This window comes from Rhipicephalus microplus, chromosome 6, assembly GCF_043290135.1.
Source record: "Rhipicephalus microplus isolate Deutch F79 chromosome 6, USDA_Rmic, whole genome shotgun sequence".
In the NCBI taxonomy this organism is placed as follows: Eukaryota; Metazoa; Arthropoda; class Arachnida; order Ixodida; family Ixodidae; genus Rhipicephalus; species Rhipicephalus microplus.
The window spans coordinates 149,767,307-149,781,542 of NC_134705.1; the positions used below are offsets into that span (position 1 = coordinate 149,767,307).

At 43.5% G+C, this 14,236-nt stretch overlaps 1 long non-coding RNA gene across 1 annotated transcript; it reads left to right on the top strand.

The window, feature by feature from the left end:
- Nucleotides 1-250: 250 nt before the first annotated feature.
- LOC142765002 (uncharacterized) lies at nucleotides 251-12,675 on the top strand. The gene is made up of 3 exons (XR_012884005.1): nucleotides 251-368; nucleotides 8,643-8,744; nucleotides 12,518-12,675. It is a non-coding gene; the product is annotated as an uncharacterized LOC142765002 (long non-coding RNA).
- Nucleotides 12,676-14,236: the final 1,561 nt, after the last annotated feature.

Here is a 14,236-nt window from a genome sequence, read left to right on the forward strand (position 1 = left end):
GGCGTCATCGTGGAACAGTTGGTACAGCATCGCACCCTTTAATTGAAGATCACTGGTTCAGTCTCAGCCCATAGCAAGTTATCTCTAGGTGCACTTTTCTTTCTTCACATTTACATTACTTGTGATAACATCCCCTATAAATTTTTGCTATGTTTGTCTGTTAAATTTAATAATATACTACTTTCTCTGTGGTTCTGAGTGTTATATTGTCAAATTGATGCTGTGTAGAGGGTAATTTGGTATTTTTTTTTCAGCATCACGACTCCAAAGTACCACGACTTACTTCTGCGAAGATAACTTTAGATGTAACTTTGGACAGAAGCAGGCTTGCTTTTTCAAAGATGGTCGCAAATATACTTCACAGTGTGGTAAGCATGCCTGCAATCTCATCAAGCTGAAATCTCGCGGGTGTGCTGCAAATTGCTGTCCAGAACTATTATTGTATGAAGGCTATTTAATATATTTCATATGTGTATGACGGGTTGATACTGGGGAAGCTCGGAAAGTAAGTGGGGTTCGTCATGCTCCTAAGCCAGATGAAGGAAGCTGCACCTCCACGCTTGAAAAGTAGTCAACGGCAGACCTCACCGACGGGCGATGGTATTGCATGCGATACAGATGACTGGCTTTTTTCGTTTCTGTTTCAGCCGTATTCATCTCCAGCTTTCGCTCTTTTACTACTAGCTCATAGAGCATACGATACTGGCTGCAATGTTATGAATTGCGACTTTATATGAAATACGTCGGCGATGGTGATGCCTACGAAGGTCATTGTGGGAATAAATCACACATTGACCGCGAAAGTGAAGCGACGTTGGTAATAGGAACCAGTTGTGTTATACAAACTAAGGCTGGCAGCTCAGTCTTTTGGATCTGCTCTCGCGTAACTCTACAAAACGTTCGTGCAAGATAATATGGCTGCTCCTGAGAGACAGTCGTCTCCTTTCACAGTTCCTTTGCGATGACAGCGCAATATGCAGAGTGGTATATGAGACACGTACTAATTCTTGCCGAAATAGTCTGAGCTACGGCTATGGCAAACATGCCCCGTTTTGCACTTTTGGGCAACTAATGCAAGCACTCCTGCACAACTCTATATATGCGATCCTTTCATAGTAGATGGTACAATTCGATGGCGTTGTGAATGGCCTGTATTTGAAGAGGGTAAATGAGCTACTTTCTTCTAATCTGTAACGCATGCTGTGGCTGATGCAGTAGAAAAACTACCGCTAAACCATTTGTAATTGCTCAATTAATCAATCAATCAATATTATATTTTCCACTTCAGCAAGTAGAGGGCATGGGAAGAAATAGCTTCTGCGAGCTTGAGCTTCCTAGCCGGTTATAGTGTTCAGCAGGCAGTGATTACATATAGAAACTGCCATACGCAAATAGAAGCACACACAAATATTTTACATTATTCTTATGCATAGTCACCCAAAGTACACTACACGTACATGCAATGCAGGAAAAAAAGGAGTACAACCTAATAAAAGCAAAAACTAACATTTCAGTTATCTCATGAAGAAAGCATGCCACGCAGGCTTGGAAGATGAAATACAAAGACCATTTTGCGATAAAAGATTTATTACTGAGGGCTAAGTTATTCGTAGCATCTGGTCCCTGGAAATGGGAATCTTTAAGCCACGCAGTCGTTACGTAGTTCACATTTTGGTATACCTGCTTGCAATTTGGCCTTCCAGTACATATTTTTATATATTGATGCGATGTTTTGCTCAACAGGACGTCTGTAAAGCATCACTTTGCAAAACAACATCAAGCCTCACCGTGAATTTTTAGCAGAATACTCAACTGTCCAATGATGTAGCAGGGTTCGCATCGAACCGTCAATAACTTTTCCTAATTTTGCATGAGAGCAGACAGGCACATAGAAAACGGTGGGGGACAACTACGCCAACGCTTTCATGCTTTTGTTACTTTTTTTTTAAACTCACGGAAAGTGCCCTTCAATTGTTACTACAGTGATAGACGTTTGTAAAAAAATTATAAGCCTATATAAAGCTTTACTCACGACTAAGCTAAGAAAACAGTTGTCTATAAAGGTGGAGAGCGCTTCTTCCTCCCCTTCAATAGTATGAACATGTATTGTAATCAGGCCTTGTGCGCATCGGCTTGCTAGTTTGCTAGCCTGATTTTAGTCCTCGGTGGGTGCCTTAACTGTGCCACAGAGAAACGAGCGTCTTTTGTTATGGCCATGGCAATGTTTTTCTTCCCTGATGTGTTTCATATTATAACTTTTATCAAATTGTATTGTCAGTAGTGGAACCACAATTGAAATTTTACGAACATTAAGATATATTTGAAAAGAAAGTCTGAGAGCTGTCGTGACTCTGTGGTAGAATACTTTATTGTCACGCATAATGCTAGGGTTGGATTTGTGCTTGGACACTGACATTTATTCGTCGCAATCTTCTTAAAGATGAAGCGTTAAAATTACCCACTTGTGTTCTCACCATTTCAGGGTGGATATAAACTGTCAATCGATTGCTATACACATGCCCGCATACCAGCGGTACATATCTGCCCACTGGTGTGTGCCACTGTTTGGTGCAAAGTGTTTGATGAATACGCGACGGGATTGTCACACTATTCATCATTCAATATTGTCCTAAAACCATTATTTCAATATGAGAGACGCCGTAGTGGAGGGCTCCGGAAATTCTGACCACCTGGGGTTCTTTAACGTGCACCCAAATCTGAGTACACGGGCCTACAACATTTCCGCCTCCATTGGAAATGCAGCCACCACAGCCGGGATTTTATCCCGCGACCTGCGGGTCAGCAGCCGAGTACCTTAGCCACTACACTGTAAACAGAAATGAGCCGAGATGGGAGTAAATGACCTTGTCCTCTAGCGCACGCCCCAATGGGAGTTTTAAAAACACCGTCCGGAGGGAGTAAAAAATTTACTCCCCATCAGTAGGGGGTTTGTGCATGGTGCCAGGGGGGTTTTTATTTACATCCTTTGGGGAACTTTTTCAGGTCAGTATGGGAGTAAATTTTTTGCATCGACTGAAAAAAAAAATTACGTCAGCAGCCGTACCATGTGCAAGCGTAATTTTATTTGCATTACATTCAATGCGCACAACAATGATTACAGTACACAAACGTTCGCACAACGTTCACGTAATATTACAACACTCGCACTCACCACAGCTTGCCATACACTTTTTTTCTTTATTTAACAGCTTGCCATACGCAGTACACACCTACCATATAGTCACCGGGTATATATAGGCACCACATTCTGACCTCCCATGTAGCCCCGGTGACCGCCTTTTTTTTTCTAATAATTAAGCAATAAATACGCACGGCGTAAGTATGAACTTGTGGTTGTCTGATGTAAGCACTTCAGCACACATGCCTTTTATCTTAATCCTGCCTAATATTCAATATTTTTTACTATAGCGAAAAAGATTTATCAGTTGACGCTCTGTTTACAGGCTGAATTTGCATTAGCAGTACTGTTTGTGGACCCGTAAAATGCACTGAATCATACACAAAGTGCGCGCGGCCTTGAATGAACACATTAACGAGGCACATTCAGCAGCTCCAGCGATGAACCGAGGTAGACCACCAATACCGCGTTCGACGACTAGGCCTCACTCACGAGTACGGCACGGTGATTCGATGAATGACAGCTGGCGATCACAAAATGCTTGCTGATGTGCAGTTTACGTCTCCTTGTTTTTCTCATGCACAGAAATAGGTGTCCGCTATCCACGCAGTTTAAGCTACGGAGCGATAGACTTAAACGAATTAGACGGTTCGCAGTCGCTGTTCCCGTTGCTCGCATGCATTGCATGTATAGCTCGCAGTGCTCGCCGCGGCGGCCGGTGCGCAGTGCGAGCTCGATACAATGCCGGCTTGATACCGACGCCATAGCGAGGCCTTCCTACCGCTTAGATGTTGCAGCCGGTGAAATACCGGTGACACTACGAGAACTCACCATCGGCGGAGACGGGGCGAGCGCGTCGCCGGCGCAACTCTCACACCGGTTGCTGACCGCCTGCCGTGGTCGAGCGAAGCCAACCGCTTCGAAGTTTTACGGTGCAATCGCCGACGATCGTACTCCGCCTCGTTCGGCGCTCACCTTGTAGTTAGTCATTGACAGCTGTGGTCGCAAGGCGTAGAAGACTGTTATACATACCAGCAGCCTTCATTTTTTAATGAAACACATTCTTTACCTCGCCGGTGGTCGGTGCTAGCTCCTAGCGCTTGCCGCGGTGGCCGGCGCGCAGTGCGAGCTCGATACGATCCGGCTTGATACCGACGGCATAGCGAGGCCTTCTTACCACTTAGATGTTACAGCCGGTGAAATACCGGTGACACCACGAGAAGCCATTATCGGTGGAGACGGGGAGAGCGCGTCGCCGGCGCAACTCTCAGACTGGTTGCCGGCCAGCCTGCCGTAGTCGAGCGAAGCCTACTTCAGACCGCTTTGAAGTTTTTGACGGTGAAACTCCAGGAGCAGCCGCTGACGATCGTAGCAGATCACTTTTGCTACCATTAATTTATTTTTCGAAGTTTTTGTTACTCGGTCTTCAAGCGCGGCATTCACGGCGTTTCGTTGAGGAATTGGACTGATGTGCAGCGTGGTTTAACGGTGCGAAATATATTGAAATGTTCGCAGTAAATACCCACCGGTCGTTGCTATTCTTCGCTTCACTTATAATTTTGTTGCCTGTTGACAGATGCTCAAACGGTTAGCCACACAAAGCACATGTGTTTCACACCGACGTGCAAACATATGCCCGTACACACACACACACACACTCACACACACACACACACACACACACACACACACACACACACACACACACGTCACGCCCAAAGAGGGTTTTTAAAGCTCCTATGGGGAGTTTGTAAGCACGTGACCTGAAACTCTCCGGGGAGTTTAACAAGGTCATGTCGTTCATAAACTCTGTGATTAAGCAGGGGGCGTTTTACGATGACATGTGCCGAGTTCACTCCCTACCAGGGAGTAAATAATTAGGAGAGGGGAGTTTTGTGGGCTCACGTGCTGGAGACACTCCCATCTCGGCTAACTTTTCCTTACAGTGTAGACCACCATGGCGGGGCTAAGTTAAGAACGCAATCAGAAAAACACCTTGACGTAAGCGGGCAGACAGACCGACAGACAGACAGACAGACAGACGGACGGACGGACGGACGGACGGTTGGAAAGACAGACGGACGGAAGGACAGACGGACGGACGGATGGACGGAAGGACGGAAGGACAGACGGATGAAAGGACAGACGGACGGACAGACGGATGGAAGGACAGACGGACGGACAGACGGACGGAAGGACAGACAGAAGGATAGACGGACGGACAGACGGACGGAAGGACAGACGGACGGAAGGACAGACGGAAGGACAGACGGACGGACAGGCGGACGGAAGGACAGACGGACGGAAGGAAGGACAGACGGAAGGAAGGACAGACAGACGGAAGGAAGGACAGACGGAGAAAAGGACAGACAGATGCAAGGACAGACAGACGGAAGGACAGACGGATAGATGGTAAAGGTTCCTCTCGCACGCGATGAAATGCTTCACATATAATACTTGTGCTTAAGCATGTGTTTCAGTAGGCTCCGAAAACGAGCAAACTTATGACGAAATTACTTTGTGAGACGTAAAGAGACCTAATAATATTTTAATACCTGTTATAGCTGTCGATGACTCTGAGTATTGGGTACACAAGGTGCTTCATCCACTATGTATGCAATTGATATGACTGGAACGATTTCGCCCTCGCACTAGCTGCTACAAAAACTGTCGATGACAACGAAACCTCCCCAGACAACTTCTCTGAATTGCCGTTCCACACATCCAAGAAATACGCTAGCCACTCGCGAGTATGTTGGAGGAGCGCGTGCGGGTGGTCCACTAACGCAAGCCTACACTTAAGGACTTTTTTCCTTGGCCTGAAAAACGACCACGACAAGAACGATCCGTGGGCTATTCTACGAAAATGTCTATGGTTTTTTTCCACGTAACTTCAATCCGTTACAAGAAAAGTTTTTCATGAGGTTACCTGAAATTTTCGCACATACAAACGACACCGCTTAATGTCTACCAGTGGCCGGGGACATTGACAAGACTGTAAGTACGCTGCCTTAGAAATCAGTGAAGAAGGCAACGCAATCACAAGTGCGACACGTAGAACGACGGTGAAGAGGCAGACGACTACAGAAGAGCGGAACCTATGCAACATGTGTACAAGCGACTTTTCGTACAGTTGCTTTATTGGCTCGATATTGTTAAAAGGCCACTCAGCAGGTTCCCAGTATACAAAAAAGACCGCAATAATCTTCCCTGATTTTTCTGGTCTTTCTTGGTGAACTACTGTGACGTAGACAGTAGTTCCCGTGATGTCTACAGCATACATGCTCTTGATTCGTTGATATACGTGAATTATCACATGTGATTTGTCGCCTGCACTGCTTTGCCGTGCAGCTGCCTATCCATTGTTTTTTGTCTCGCATGAAAGGTGTGCACAATCAACCGATCAAACTTCATTTTTTGTCTTTACAATTGCGCAAGCGGAAATAACAGCGTGCAGCGGAGAAGCGCGACATCCTGATAGGCTCTATAGCGCTTAGTGCTGATATTGTTCACGTGCAATATCACGTGCAATATCACGTGCAATGTCGTGCTCTATTGCACGTGCAATATTGTTCACGTGGAATAGAACTAAGGCGTCAGGAAGATGTATCGTATGTATGAAGGAGAGGAGAAAATCATCCCCTCTTCTTTAAATGCGGGGTGGCGAGTGGCCCTTTAAAGAGCAAGTGAATATTCACAGGAAGTTCAATATCAGTGTCGGCGTCATTCTTTGTGAGCGAAAATTCATCTTGTCCGTGACGAAAGGATCAAAAGAGATGCAAATAACACAAATATAAATACTTTCGGTTGCGAGTAAGGGTCGAATTTCGGTGGTCTGCAAGGCAAGCAGTTAAATTATTCTCAGAACGCCAAAACTTGTTGAAACTGCGCTGAAAAAAAATCTCATTATGAATGTCATGTAGTGAAAGAAATCTCCTTCTCGCACCATATATTGGGGGACAGAAGCGTAAAATTGCACCAGGCTTCAAAACATGCAAAATCAGGAAAGAGAGGGCATTCTCAAGACTCACTTTTAAAAAGCCCTCAGACCTTCAGTCATCATAAGCAGCAAAACGATCATAAAAACGAGTAGCTACGTAGCTTCACATGTTGCCCTACGGATGCGCAGTGGGCCATTCGCTAATACTCAAAAGAAATAATTGTAGCGTAGTGGGCCCCTAATATCTGTACTTACATCCAGCATTGAATAATAATTTGAAGCGGCTAACGTTACGCCCACAGTGCTTCGTGTCCTCACAGTATGGTTGAGGCATGCACAAAGAACTGAAGCAGGTTAGCTTTTCAAAAGACAATGTGCGCAATGGCCGATATCACGACGTACTCTTGAAGGCAAAACCATAGCATCCTCTAGGTTTGGTGTTGTTCTTTAATTGCGGGTAACTCTGTGTTAATGCTCATAGGCCTTTATTTGGCAACCCTTATTGACCCTGGCCCTGATTCATCCTTACTTCCTTCCTAGATGGAAGGCATCTTTGATTAGCGCAGCTTGCGTGGTCTTCCTGGCATTATTTCGCTAAAACATGGATCATTGCTGAAGTCGGCATTAGGTCTGGTCATGATTGAGTTCAACTTTCCAGCATTACCCACTCTGGGACCATATTTTTTGAAGCATCATTCACAGCCCATACCGAAACAATGGCTGAGATCACCGAATTCAGCATTCCCATGCTGTGGCTTCATCGCGCTTGCTTGCACTATATCTTGCACTTAGCTGAATTTTTGCACCAACTTTCATCAAAGTTTCCTACAAGTTTAGGCTAGTGTATTAATTATTGATAAAAACAGAATGTCAATCAATACTTAGCCCTTAAAGCGGTGGTGTGTGTAATTGTGCACAACAAATTCGCTGGAGCGTTACGGCATGCATATTTCATAAACTGGCTTGAACCTCGGTGAGTACAATCATTCACGCGTTCCGAGTGGCAAGCTATCAGTAGTTTAACCTAATTGCACTGCGTAGTGCTTGAGAGGATCCCTTGACTCGAGGCACTACCGTGTTCGACAGTCATTTGATGGGCCGGTTCCAAGAACCAACACTAACAGTACTTATTTTCTTTGCTCGGAGTGTACAAAATAAAGAGCAAACTCTTCACGCATTTCTGACCTAATAGTTGATTTAATTTAAATAGAAGTTGTAGTTAATTGTTGAATTATGACACAATCAGTTGCACTCTAAAATTTAAATTACTGAAACTTACAGAGAACAACAAATTTCTTCATTTTCTTTTTGGGATTATAATACCAAGTTCTTTGAAATAATGCCATGCGGATCTGGCGCATTTTCAGATAATATATCATCATTCGTGAATGAAGGAGCCGGCACAAATATTTTTACTGAGCTTGGCGGTGAAGTGCAATCACCATTCACTAATTCAGGGTTGTGTATTGCGCCTCTAGCTATGAATATTTGGCCAATTCCCGGTGTAGTGGTTGCTATACAGTTAAAACACGTTAAAGCTATGATACTTTATTGTACTTCCAGTAAACGGTGACACTCTCTGTGCTACACTTTGGAATGGTCAGTGCGGTAACACTGGTGTCCCGAAGTGCCTGGATTTGTCTACGGAGTGTATATGCGTTTGCGGTGAGTGTTGTTGTTGCCGTAAAAGCGAACTAAAATAGAAGTGTCTCAAACAAAATACAAAATAGGCAAGTGAATTGTGTGTATCTCACGCACGGTTTAGCTTGATTTTCGTTATTAGAAAGTTTGAAATATTACCATAGAAAATACATGCAAGTATTTGATTCAAGAACAAAGAAATAGACTTGTTGCCCTGAGATCAAATTTTTTCCGTAGAAATGAAGTAGTGCACGTTTCAATACCATTGTAAGAATTTTCAAAGAAAAAAATACTGAACGAAGGTAATTCTTTTTTATAACACGCCTAATAATCAACAATGTCCCCCAGAGAAGATGCAAATATCTAGCTTACGTGTAAACTCGTAGCTGTGCGTATATAACTACTTCGGTGCAACTAGCGCTGAAGGCACTCTTCTAGGCGAAAGTTGTATAAAACTGAGATAACTAGAAAACAATTTTCTGCACCGTGAGGGTTATGTGGAAGTAGTATGAAAATGATATGCTAGAGGGATATGGTATGGATGTTTTCCGTGTTGGCTGCTCTAAAAGCATTCAGCTGCTTGGAAATTATCAAATAGGTGAGAGTAAGGGCAATGAAATAAAATATGGCAAATATAAGGGCTATTAACTAAAACATAACTCCTCAATAAAATCCGCATCGCCTTCATGCGCAATCATTGGTGATCATATGAATGGCAGCTGGACTAACGAAAACTGCATGCACTGAATTGTGGCTATAAAAAAGTGGAAGGCTGAAGAAATTTTCATTATCTGTGTTTTGAATGTGCACTGACATAGCATTATTCCCGACCTACTAGCAATTTGCCTCCCTAAAAATGCGACCACCATGGCATAGATCGGACTTGTGACCTTTTGGGTCAGTAGCTGAGCCCCATAATCAATGTTTTACTTAGGCAGACTTTCTGAAGCACTTGGAAGCACTCTGGCTGAGTTCTTGCCTGCCATGCACGGTGCCTCGTGTAATCTTGCTTGAGTGGCGATGGGTATAATTCTCTTCGATCAGGATCTTTCAACGGTTGATAAAAACATCATTGCAACAGAGGTTGCTTCACAATGGCATCTTAAGGCTTACGAAGACTGAAGGGTCTAAAGCCTGTGGGGTACAACCACGCACAATGGGTTGTGAAATGTAATCATGTGCCACACGTAACTTGTCAAACGGATGTAATCATATACGAGACGTGTCGTCAAGTTATTTATGTCATCAGGTGCAATTTAATCATGTTCATCTTGGACTGTCGTCTTTCTATCATACTTTTGGCAATGCTGAAGCTTTGGAGACGAACACAAGGTGCCAAGACGAAGGATGCTAGATATCTGAATGTAAATGGTCAAAGCGTCTTGGTTCTTTGAAAAATGTTGCACATTCCAACCGCCAGGTCCGCGTGACACTCACAGCGTTTTCACTGCGAAAGCTCTGAGAGCGGCGTTTAGCGTGCTAGCGTTAAAAATCTTGTTTTGTAGAAATTTCAGTTCTAGCATTGTTGGTTGTGAGCAAAACATGAACGTCTTGTCCATGACCGAAAAAAAAATCAAGAAACATGCAAACAAAATAAGGAATAAAAAATCTCCGTCCAAGCACTTTGTACAAGTAGTTAACCAGCGAAAGCTGAAAGGTGCTACCGCGGGCGCGGTGTTTAGCAGTGGGTTAAACCCGACGCTGCATTGAAGTCTTTCACAATTATTGATTACATGTTCGTGCTTCTGAATGAGGTTAGACATACATTTAGCGTAAGATTTACCACAGCGTTTTATTTCACACGCCACACACTGTGCCTCCCATGATCGCGGTCATGAATGAGCGCAATAGGGGTTCAATGTGTTTCGCATTGCGTTCATCACAGTGGTTGTTTTCCAACCGCAGGTGGTCGCAGAAGTCACAGCAGAAGCCAAAGTGCCGCTGGAGAAATTCCCACCGAAAGGGGGTGTTCACCCCGGGAAATGAGCTTCCACAATCATAATGTTGATCCTGTTGTGCCCGCAGAATGGCTTGTTCGGCTCGGAGTTGTTGCAAGTGTTTGACATCACGAGCTAACTCCACGGGGTGGTTTGCAGCATCCAATCGCCACCAGCGCTTGTATTACCGTTCGTAATTCAGCGCTGCTCGGAAGACTGTCTGATCATCGGTGCGTAGTTGTTGTCAGCACTCGACCAGGTCCACTTTCGTGCTCGGACTGCACCATCGGCCCGGTGATAGCGAGCGCTCTCACGTTTTCACTGTCAGCTTTCTTAGAGAGTTCTGAGTGGCTTTCTCAGGTGGAAGCTCTCAGCAGAAACTTATGCGTGCGTGCCCGGCGCCATGGCTGCTACGGGATGTACGACGTTACTATAGCAACACAGCCGATGGTTCGGGTGCTTGGCTATGGTGCTGAGAAAGACGTAACTGATAGTACAGCGAATGCAGACTACTCGTGTCACCGATGCCGAAGATAATTTTGCTTCTCCTACCGATACACCAAGTTCGCAGTAAAACGCCTCGTTTGAGTGACGATCAAATATAGGTCATTTTCGTGGTAGGCTGGTGTTTTACCCGACAGTCACACGTCTCCTTGATAATAACGTTAAACATCTTCATCTGGTTTGAAGTGCAGTGAAAATAACGCACATGCTTTACAACGACACTTTTCCTCTATACAGACTTCGCAGTACAACATATATTATCGCAATAATAATGCTAGCAGTATAAGTGAATGTTGCCATCAAACTTCAGATGAGATGATTACCATAAGTACCTTGTGGTTTGAAGCCAGTGACCTGTTACAAAAGGGACACACGTCTGCGTACTTCCATAAGACTCTGTAGGGTGTCCATAGCACGTTCGTGAGTTCTTCACGCGCATAATTAATCGTGGTTAAAGCATGGGGCCCATTACAAATGTCACATACTAAAACTTCACTGACGCAAACCCCTTTGAACTTTATCGAATAAATTGTAGTAAATCCTCTATATAAACTTCTCGAAAAACAGCATACAATAAAACGTATGCACTACGTGATTCATGTACTCACTGGGGACAGGATATTGCTATCGCGTTGAGCTTCTAATGGCGAAGCGTATAGGTCCCCCACTTTTTCTAAAGCGTTTTGTAAATTCTTTGTAGAGTTAGCATGAAGCAAAGTTTCGGGGTGCCCGCTACACTTAAATCATAATTTTTTCGTTGTAAAGGTATACGCACTTCATGGTTATTCATCGTTCATTCCAGTTGCAGTAGTCCAAATACTTTAAGGTACTTGACACTTTGTTGAAGCTGTGGCTGTTCACTATAACGCATCAATGCTGAGCCTGTTGTAATGGGTAGAGAGGTTTAAACTATTCAACTAGTACCATATCCGCATATCGCAACGCTTACGACTGCTCTCGCTGCCATTACGGTGCGAAGTTCTTAACTTTCACTTTTCCTCTCCAAGGCAAAAGTCGGCTCAATAGAATAATTCCGTCTGTACAAGCCTTACGATAGCCTTTCTTGCTGTCAGAAACAGGTTTCAATATGTGTTTAGGGCTTAGAACAGGGTTAAATTAATACGTAGCACAATCGTTAATATTCAAGTAATTGGCAGGCGTGTTGTCTAGTTCTCTTTCTTTTTCCATTCTTCGCCTCTAGGCGTTTCCGTAAGCAAGCAGCATTGTTTGTCAAAATATTTGCAACACGTTCTTAAAAAATGGTACCAATCTAACGCATTGCTGATAAAAGCAGAATTTCTCAACTATATTAATACGTATGCTGCTAACATTAATGTTCTTTATTTTCTCTTGAAGGAGGAAAAGAAGAAAGCTTTCTTGAAAAACTGAAGAAGAAGCTTGGATCACTCGTACAAAAAGGTTCAAAGTCAAAATCATAACTTGTTCTATCTGCTTGTGAATGAAGTAGGAATTGTGGTTCTAAGGATGATAAATAAAATCTGTAAATAAGAAGAGTTCACGAATCGGCTAGGCTGTTTTAGGGCTAACCGTTGAATGAGTGAAAGTAATAAGACATAAAAAAGTTTCACTCGTAACTGGTAGGTGGGCAAGCGCCGCACCACCGAATATAAAGTCTGCCAAGTCTTCTAAAGCTTCTTAAGATGTAAAATTCAAGAATTTACTGTTTATTCGTCAAAGTTACCTTCAGGGACAATATGAGTACTCATTCAGAAAACTGACAGATCCCACTTACTGTGGGAATCAGTGATATGCGAAGCACGAATGAGGAAGGTTGATATGTCACTTTAAAATCAGCTCAACGTTACGAGGCGGAGGTAAATTTCGCCGTAAACGACTGCCATGTCATAATTATCATGTTTGGGCGTGTCGTTTACCTTCGCTATCTTTTCACATCACGTGATACGTAATGCAGTATATCTGGAGCAAGCGAAACGGCCGTGAGCACATCATGAGCATGGTATGTTGTCATGTTACATGACACGCGTGTCATAATTATTATGTTTAGACGTGTCATTTACCTATGTCGTCCGTTCGCGTCATGTAGCGAGGGTAGTGACACAGAACATGTGAAACTAGAGAAACGGCCGCGAGTGCGTCATGAGCGAAATGGCCGTGAGCGCATCATGAGCGTGGCATGTAATTATGTTGTTACTTGACACGCACCAGATGGTTATCATGTTTGCACCAGTCACGCATACCTTCGTCATCCATTCAGGTCCCGTAATACAAAATGTGGTATATGTGAACCTAGCGAAACGGCAACAAGCGTATCATTATCGTAGCATCTAGTGATGTTTTTACATGACATGCACCTAATTATTATCATGTTTGCACCACTCACGCATACCTTCGTCATTCATTCACGTCCTGTAATACCAAATTGGATATATACGAAACTGGTGAAACGGCCGCGAGCGCATCATGAATGTGGCAGGTAATCATGTTGTTACATGGCACACATATCATGATCTTCATAGTAGGGTCTGTTGCTTGTGTTCACCATGCAGTCATGTCATACCATACCAGTTTTGCAACATGTAATGTGACGAAAACTACCACAAGAGCTGCAAGACTGTGACATGTAGATCATGACATTTATGACATGCATGATTTTCTTGTTGTGACTAGACACTTACGCTCGTCATACAGTCATGTTATGCGACACGAATTTTGGTATTGAAACCATTATCGAAACGGCCAGGAGAGCTGAAAGTCGTAGGTGGCTAGATAGATAGATAGATAGATAGATAGATAGATAGATAGATAGATAGATAGATAGATAGATAGATAGATAGATAGATAGACAGATAGATAGACAGACAGATAGATAGACAGACAGATAGATAGATAGATAGATAGATAGATAGATAGATAGATAGATAGATAGATAGATAGATAGATAGATAGATAGATAGATAGATAGATAGATAGATAGATAGATAGATAGATAGATAGATAGATAGATAGATAGATAGATAGATAGATAGATACGACTAAAGTCACCGAAGTTTGCTAAGAAGTGCTTCGCATTTAAAGCTTGTATGGAGGCTGCTT